At 48.6% G+C, this 9,292-nt stretch overlaps 2 pseudogenes; both read right to left on the bottom strand.

Moving 5' to 3' along the window:
• Positions 1 to 753: 753 nt before the first annotated feature.
• Positions 754 to 2,692, bottom strand: LOC124656870 (annotated as a pseudogene).
• A 1,422-nt stretch (positions 2,693 to 4,114) lies between these two features.
• LOC124654602 lies at positions 4,115 to 6,011 on the bottom strand (annotated as a pseudogene).
• Positions 6,012 to 9,292: the final 3,281 nt, after the last annotated feature.

Below are 9,292 nucleotides of genomic sequence, written 5' to 3' on the forward strand. Positions count from 1 at the left end.
ACTTGCTGCTAGCACGATAATTCCTTTCTTCTCATAGGACCCAAACTTTGTAGAAACCCAACAGTAATCCGATCAAACACATCTAGCCTATTGTGCCAAATCAAAGCCTATACATACAAATAAGTAAACACTACTCATGCAGAATGTTCACTGACCCGATCCATAGTGAACGGTAACCCGGTCAACACTGCCTACCGTTTCAGATCCATTTTCCATACTATCTAGACGAACTATAAAACAGTCGAAATCCTTGATATATTCATAATTTGTTTTCGCCATCCATTCATAAAACCCAATATATCTATATTTCTATTTAGATTTTCCTTTTTGCAATTAAGAGGCGACGAATCGGTATTGGACAAAAGGTCAAGAGAATAGGTGTATCTCGAAGATGGCTATACAAATATAGGACACTCCATTGTTTATGTTCATCATGCATGTCACTTATATGAATTAATTACTAGTTTAGTTAATTAAGTGAAATGGTCATATATGATAGTTAAGCTTGTCTCACTCGGTTACTTGTTTAAGTTGGCTTAGTTTTCTTTGGACATGCTCCTATGGTTAACACATGACCATACACTTTATAGACTATCAAGCTAGTGCGACAATGTACACCAAACCACATACTATTCGTATAGCATATATTTACAATTATCATGATATATATTTATGCATATTGATAACACGAAACATTGAGTGATTGATGGGACATGATTCGATTAAACAACTTGATCTGAAAGTGGAAGAGCATTAATAGTGCACGCTCGAGACGCGAGACTTGTCCATGGCCTCCTCCCAGACACCGGCGTTGCAAATGTTGGCTACCGACCGCATGTGTTTCATCCCATATTGCATAAGCGGCCCGCACCGCTCCTCAAATGTCCGCACCATATATTTGAGGCAGTCCCAATTGTCGACCAGAGGCTACCCTGCCGACCGGACGGCGTTGAGGACCTTGGGACCTTCCTTGAAGCCGAAGAGGACGTTGCCGATCAACTCCACACTACTATCAACGTGAGATCTTCGTGCCATGATGTCCATCAACTGCCTCCGTGCCTCTCCTTTCCGTGTTGACCCCTCTTCGATCTCCGGTACTTGTGCCAGAAATGGATGAGATCGGCGTCGCGCCGGTTCACCGCGTCACGCCTCGGGAGGGTAAAGAGTTGCCGATGAAGCTGGCATTGTCGTTGGCAGGATCGGTGCCCATGAATAGGTAGAGGCTCTGGTCGTTGAGCCCGAGATCGCCGTACTGCATCACGTGGGAGCCGAGGATGTACGTCTCATGCGCCGAGGTGCAATCCTTGACGACGCCATACTGCTGCCTAAGGGTCTCCATGTGGAGATTGTGGGCGTCGCTGTCCTCCATCCAGGAGACACCGTAAAGGTCACCGAGGAAGGTGTCATACTCGGTCGGAGGGGCACCCTCATCGTCGCTAGGGCAGTAGGTGCCCCAGCTGCTCTCCTCTGCATTCGATGCGGTTGTGGCGTACACACTAATGTTGCCTGGTAGGAGGCCCTCGAAGATGCTCCCGGACTCGCACGCCTCCGGGTAGAACGCGAGGCTCTTGTACCCGGCCCCGTCGGCGTGCTTCTTCTCGAGTGTTTGTACCCGGCCCCGTTGCCGATGAAGCCGACATTGTCGTTGGCGGGATCGGTGCCCATGAACAGGTAGATGCTTTGCTAGGCCCGGGTCGCCGTCCTGCATCACATGGGAGCCGAGGCTGCAAGTCTCGTGCGCCGAGGTGCGGTCCTTGACGACGCCGTACTGCTGCTTGAGGGACTCCGTATGGAGGTTTTGGGTGTCGCTGTCCTCCATCCAGGAGACGCTGTAGAGGTCGCCGAGGTAGGTGTCGTACTGCGGGGGTGGGGCGCCATCATCGTCGCCAGGGCAGTAGGTTCCCCAGATGCTCTCCTCCGTGTTCAATGTCGTTGTTGCTTACATGCTGATGTTACCAGGGAGGAGACCCTTGAAGATGCTACCGGACTCGCACGCCTCTAGGTAGACCACGAGGCTCTTGTACCCAGCCTCGGCAGCGTGCTTCTTCTGCAGTGTCCGTACCAGGTCGTTGGCGTACAGTTACTCCTCGTTTCCCGGCATCCCTGACAACGTCGTTATCAGTTCATGCCACGATGCAGCAAAACAAATAACCACGGTTAGTTGTTGGTCGACCTAGAATTAACTTAATTTATTCAATCAATTCCATGTACAATTTATGTGCAACTCGTAAAAGTGATATGTACACTTAAGGATTTGGGGGGGGGGGGGGGGGGGGGGGGGCAACGGCCCCCTTTGTCCCTAAGGAAGTTCCATCACTTTACTGCATCACGTGGGAGTCGAGGCTGTAAGTCTCTTGCGCCGCGGTGCGGTCCTTGACGACGATGTAGTGCTGCCTGAGGGACTCCGTATGGAGGTTGTGGGCGTCGCTGTCCTCCATCCAGGAGACGTTGTAGAGGTCGCCGAGGCAGGTGTCGTACTCCGGGGGTGGAGCGCCATCGTCTCGCCGAGGCAGTAGGTTCCCCAGCTGCTCTCCTCCGTGTTTGATGTCGTCGTTGCATACATGCTGATGTTGCCCGGGAGGAGACCCTTGAAGATGCTACCGGATTCGCACGCCTCCAGGTAGAATGCGAGGCTCTTGTACCCAGCCCCGCCGGAGTGCTTCTTCTCCAGTGTCTGTACCAGATCGTTTGCGTACAGTTACTCCTCGTCATCCGGCATCCCTGACAACGTCATTATCAGTTCATGCCACGATGCAGCAAAACAAATAACCACGGCTAGTTGTTGGTCGACCTAGAATTAACTTAATTTATTCAATCAATTTCATGTACAATTTATGTGCAACTTGTAAAGGTGATATCACTTGAGGATTTTTGGAGGGGGCAACAGCCCCCTTTGTCCCTAAGGAAGTTCCGTCACTACATGGGAACTCAACCCGTGTGATGCACTTCATGTTGTCATGGCATCTTTCCATGAAAATGAAAATACCAAGGGTGACCAAACCAATGAGGCAGGGTAATACGGCTTCATGTGGTTCTGGCCTGCAGATTGTGCTTGTTGTACAGTGAAAACTGTTGTTCGACAACATAAATGATTTTTCTAAGGGAATTCCCATTTTCGCAAGTCCGTCATCTACCGATTATAAAGATTACATGTGTCTTTTGGAGGGGCACTTAAAGTGGGTTTCAGTGGTGCCTATCACGCTTGTCTCGTCCTCCCGTCGGTATGTTTATCTGAGTATAGGTTTTGGTTATGTAGCGTTGATCAAGTCAGAACTACGTGTGTTGTTTGAAGACCCAAAATTTAGGCTGAAGACGTTCTAAGATGTCATGTTTCATGATTCTCATAATGTGAGGCTTATGCATATTTGTTACCAAGTGGTTTGGAAGACAACATGTACAAGAGTGTGGGCGTTTGTCTGTGTTCAACAGTCAAGGGTAGAAGAAAAAAATGTTCTTTGTCAAGCGGATGCAACAACACTAAGTCGTTGAGGTTTTGTGGTGCTAATTCAGTACAGAGAGTGGAGCAACGGAGTGAAAACCCTTGGTTTGACCTTCATCGCCATACCGAGTAATAGAGGTGTTTTGGCATTGTTGCCTTGTTGAAGACATTGCATGAAATCTAAGCTCAATTATACTTCCCAGGTGAGAACTCATGATTTAATCTTTGATAGAATTTGGCAATGCAGACACCTGTGTGCTGCTGTCTCGGTGAAGACATTGCTTTTGGAGAACCTTCTTGTGGCCCGTGTGTTGTCAGGAAAGTGTTCGATGTTGTTGTTAATTAGTGTGTCGATAATTCTTTTCTAATAGTTTGGTTGTGTGTATCCTCTGTTGTTTTGAATCCATCATGATAGTGAGTTGTTGCAAAGGCTAAGCATATTTAATATCTTCTTTTTATATTATTAGAAGATCTCTTACTGGAAAAAACGAAACTCGCTTTGCAGCCAAAATTGTGCTTAATCAAAATGTCCTCATTGGCACACTTGAGCCTAATCTTGCTTCCTCTTGAGCTAATCAAAATTTACCTTCTCATGATCACTCATTAGTGAGATTTGCCTCTCCGGGAGTTCAAGGTGTTCTTTTAACATGCTTTCATGGTTTACATGACCATATATTTACCTTTGGTTCTCAAACTAGTTGTGGCAATAATGTACATTGAACCATGTATTTACATTTATCATTATTGGATATATTCATGTATATCAAGAACACCAAATATTGAGCGGTTGATGTCCCATGGAACAATTAGACAACTATGGAAAGAGGATTAATCGCGCACGCTTGAGACGCAGCCTTGTCCATGGCCTCCTCTCGAACTCCAGCGTTGCAAATATTGGCTACAGATCGCATATGCTTCATCCCATATTGCGCTAGGCCCCCACACCGCTCCTCAAATCTCCGCACCATATATCTGAGGCAGTCCCAATCGTCGACCGGAGGCTGCCCCGTCGGCCGGACGGCGTTGAGGATCTTGGGACCTTCCTCGAAGCCAAAGAGGAGGTTGCCGATCAACTCCACGCTACTATCAACGTGAGATCGTTGTGCCATCATGTCCACCAACCGCCTGCGTGCCTCTCCTTTCCGTGTCGACCCCTCCGCGGATCTCCGGTACTTGTGCCAGAAATGGAGGAGATCGGCGTCACGCCTGGTTCACCGCGGCACCCCTCAACGAGGGCAAGGAGTTTCCGACGAAGCCGGCGTTGTCGTTGGCGGGATCGGTGCCCATGAACAGGTAGAGGCTCTGCTCGTTTAGGCCCAGGTCGCCGTACTGCATCACGTGGGAGCCGAGGCTGTACGTCTCATGCGCCGAGGTGCGATCCTTGACGACGCCGTACTGCTGCCTGAGGGACTCCATATGGAGGTTGTGGACGTCGCTGTCCTCCATCCAGGAGACACTGTAAAGGTCACCGAGGCAGGTGTCATACTCGGTCGGAGGGGTACCCTCATCGTCGCCGGGCAGTAGGTGCCCCAGCTGCTCTCCTCTGCGTTCGATGCGGTTGTGGCGTACACACTAATGTTGCCTGGTAGGAGGCCCTCGAAGATGCTCCCGGACTCGCACGCCTCCAGGTAGAACGCGAGGCTCTTGTACCCGGCCCCGTCGGCGTGCTTCTTCTCGAGTGTTTGCACCAAGTCATTCGCATACAAGTACTCCTCGTCGTCCGGCATCCCTGACCGATCATTCGATCAAACGGTCATTGTCAGGTCACGTCACGATGCAATAAAACAAGATACTTCCTCCGATTCGTATTACTTTCGGTAATATGGATGTATTGAGAATTAAAATATGTCCAAATACATCTAGACTAATAACAATTAATATGAATCCGAGGGAGTATAGTTAAACCAAGATAGATGGAGATCAAATAATATTTTACCAAGAACCCCTGGGCCGCCGTGATCGGCGTAGTATACGAAGATATGGTCATCAGGGCCGCTGCTGACGACCTTGCCGCTGCCGCTGCCGGTGAGCTTGGACTTGTCGCCGAGCAGAGCCGCGAGGAAGTTGTTGGCGTTCACGTCTTTTCCCGTGTAGTCCTTAGGCACTCCGGCATAGACGTCGCTGCCGTTTGGGTGGTTGATGATGACTCCGGGCCTTGGGTTGTCAGGGTTGTGGGCGATGTCGTCGTACATGAAGACGATGATGTTCTCGTCCTTCAACCCGCCCTTCTTCATGATCTGGTAAGCGTGGCACACGTCCGCCTGAAAGGTTAAGCATCCAGCTAATTCAGTCAGGAGTGAAAAGTATTTACGATAAAATGGTTAAGGGGGGAAGTAATCAATCAGTTAGTTGTTGCGTGCCTGGTGACGGTAGTTGTAGTAGCCGTTGGAGCCGGCGATGAGGACGGCCCACCTCGTGCCGACGACATCCTGCTCAGACGGTAGGCGGAGGAACTCGCTGGCGACCAGCACGAGGAGCTGCGTCTGCAGGAAGAGGAGGAGGAGCGGGAAGCAGGAGAGGCGAACCATGGCTAACTGTGCTCTGCTTCAATAGTTCAATTTGCCTCTGGCGCCAAAAGTCAGGCCGGATCAAGGTACAGCTGAAGAGCATTCCTTTCCCTCTTTATATATGACAAAATGATGATGTGTTCCTTTCAGAAGTAGCTAGCTTAGTGGAGTACTACTACGACATACTAATCCGATCGAAAAGATACTGTAGTTAAATGACTGAATGATACTAGTATTCCGTCCGTGTAGCCCGTGGAGATCGATACATCAGCAGCAACAACATCAGCTGCACAACACTCAGCTGGATAGGTGACGATAATTGGTATGATGGACGTGCCAACAACCATATACGAGTACAACATCTTTTCGGCTATTTGATTTTTGGCGCCGTAGCGTACATACATTATTGTTGCATGGCGTGTAATCTACCATCTTTTATTCATTGTCAGTGTCGTGATCGCCCATGAAAGATAGTAGACAGCAACATCTGCGCATGCTTATTGCTTAGACGCAACAAATGGTGACGCTTAATTAGCGAAGCGTACGTATGTTCAGTTCTAGTTTTTCCTTTCTTTTTCATAACATCTTTTTTTAGACTTTTTCATAACATCTAACATTTCTCAATTCGACCGGCGTTCTTGTTTGGACTGTACTTGGTGGTTGGGCCTTGCTCTAATGGCTTGCAACTCTTCTGCACGGTTCATGGAAAAAAAAATGGTTCGACCGGCGTGTTAGAGTTGTTTTTGTTTTACCTTTCGTATACCATACAAACTGTGTATTGGATACGGTTTCGATGTGTACTTCTATACCCCTATATATTAACACGTAACCCGTACTAGCTCCACGTACGGTTCAACCCTAATATTGACATGGTATCGAGCAGCCTTCTCCCCTCTAGCTGTCTCGCCGACAATCCGCCGCCGCCGCCATTGGCCGGTGAAGCACCAAACAACCACAAAACTCTCCGGCCGCCTCACGCCGCCAGGAGCCTCAAACACCAAACCAGAAAACACAGACAACCCTTCCGATCGTCCTTGATCGTGATTCAGAAAACCAAAACCCAAAACCAAGACAAAAAACCTAGATCGATTTTTTTCCTCTGCCCGGCCGCCGCTGTTTGCCGCCGTGAAGCACCACATCCCACACACAACCAATGGCCTCGTCTTCGTCTGCTACCGCCGCCGCGAATCTTGCGGCCGCCCTTGGATCGCCGCCTACAGAGAAACTCACCCGCCGGAACCATCTTGTTTTGGAAAACTCAAGTCCTCCCAGCCCTTCGTGGTGCTCAAGTCCTCGGTACTGCTTGATGGATCCGATGCTGCTCCCTCCAAAACCCTCGAAGTTGAAGACAGCGAGAAACGAAGTCCACTTGTTCCCAATGAAGCCTACGCTGTTTGGCTGGCCCGAGATCAAGCTGTCCGAGCTACCTGGTGAAAGGGCTTGATATCGATCTCCTCTCTCATGTTGTTGGTCTCGAATCTGCTCATCAAGTCCGGACAACCATTGAAGGTCTGTTTACCTCTCAGTCTCGTTCTCGCGTTAATATGCTTCGAGGTGCCCTTGCCAATACCAAGAAATTAGAGCCGACGGTGCCGCGGTTTATCTCCAAGATGCGCGGTTTTGCATACTGAGCTTGCCGCCGCCGGAAAATAGTTGATGATGATGAGTTAAAAGGATACATATTGGGAGGACTTCAGGGGCCTTATACCCCCTTTGTTGCATCAATGAACGCCACACCCAACACCACCCTCACGGACATGTGTGCTCAGCTTCAAGCGTTCGATGATCGTGAGGTATTGCTAGCTGAGTCCAATCAGATTAATCCTGTTTTTCAGACCTCTGATGTCGCTGCTCGTGGAGGTCCTCCGCCTCGTTCAAACGAACCACGTCGTGAGGGTGGAGGATACAGAGATGATGGTGGTTACCGAGATGGTGGCTACCGGGACCGCCGTGACGACTATCGTCGTGATGACCGTGGAGGTGGATACCGTGATCGTCGAGATGATCGCGAAAATTGGAGACGTGATGATCGTGACCGTGGCAACTACAGGCGTGATGATCGCCGTGATGTTCAGCGCCGTGATGGTGGAGGTGGTGGTCGCGGACGTGATGACCGTGGTGCACCCAAGGGAGGTCGTGGTCGAGGCCGGACCCCCACACGATTTGTTGATACCACATGCCAAATCTGTACCAAGTATGGTCACCCTGCAAATGAGTGTTGGTGGCGCTACTCTGATCGTGATGATGATGATGATCGCCGCAATGACCGTGACCGTGCTGAAAAAGGAGCCTATGGCGTTGATACAAATTGGTATATGGACACTGGCGCCACTGATCATATCACTGGGCAGCTGAACAAGCTACATACTCATGATGATTATCGAGGTCGCGATCAAGTTCACAACGCAGGTGGTACAGGTATGGCAATACAGCATATTGGTAGATCAACATTGCATACACCTCATAGTTCTCTTCAATTAAATAACATTCTTCATGTTCCTAGTGCCACCAAAAACCTATTATCTGCTCATAAAATCACTCTAGACAATGATGCCTTTATTGAAATTCACCCATTTTTCTTTTTGATAAAGGACCAGGCCACCAAGCAAACAATGTTTAGAGGTCCATGTCATGGCGGCTTATACCCTCTTGTGCCCACTCTCGCTGGTTCTGACAAGCATGCTTTCATCACCATCAAGCCGTCTTCATCCACTTGGCATCGTCGTCTAGGTCATCCGTCGTCCTTCATTGTTCAGCAAGTTCTTAGAAAGAATAATCTCCCATATTCTCCAGAAATAAATCCCTATGTGTGTGATCCTTGTCAACAAGCAAAAAGTCATCAGTTGCCATACCCCACTTCTACTAGTGTATCTACTTGTTCCATTGGAACAAGTGTTTTCTGATGTATGGGGCCCTGCTCCAGTTTCTGTTGGCAAACACAAATATTATGTAAGCTTTATTGATGACTATAGTAAGTTTACATGGATATACTTGATTAAGCAAAAGAGTGATGTGTATCAAGTCTTTCTTAATTTTCAGCAACTTGTTGAGAGAAAATTTGATTGCAAAATCATTACTATGCAAACTGATTGGGGTGGTGAGTATGAGAAACTTCATGGGTTCTTTCAGAAAATTGGTATCACACATCATGTCTCTTGTCCACATGCTCATCAACAAAATGGTTCTGCTGAACGCAAACATAGACACATTGTTGAGGTTGGCCTTGCTCTTCTTGCCAATGCCTTTATGCCTTTGAAATTCTGGGATGAAGCCTTCCTCACTGCTACCTTTCTAATTAACCTTCTTCCCACCAAGGTCCTAAATCTTCAGTCTCCTGTTGAAAAAC

Source organism: Lolium rigidum, chromosome 5, assembly GCF_022539505.1.
Source record: "Lolium rigidum isolate FL_2022 chromosome 5, APGP_CSIRO_Lrig_0.1, whole genome shotgun sequence".
Lineage (NCBI taxonomy): Eukaryota > Viridiplantae > Streptophyta > Magnoliopsida > Poales > Poaceae > Lolium > Lolium rigidum.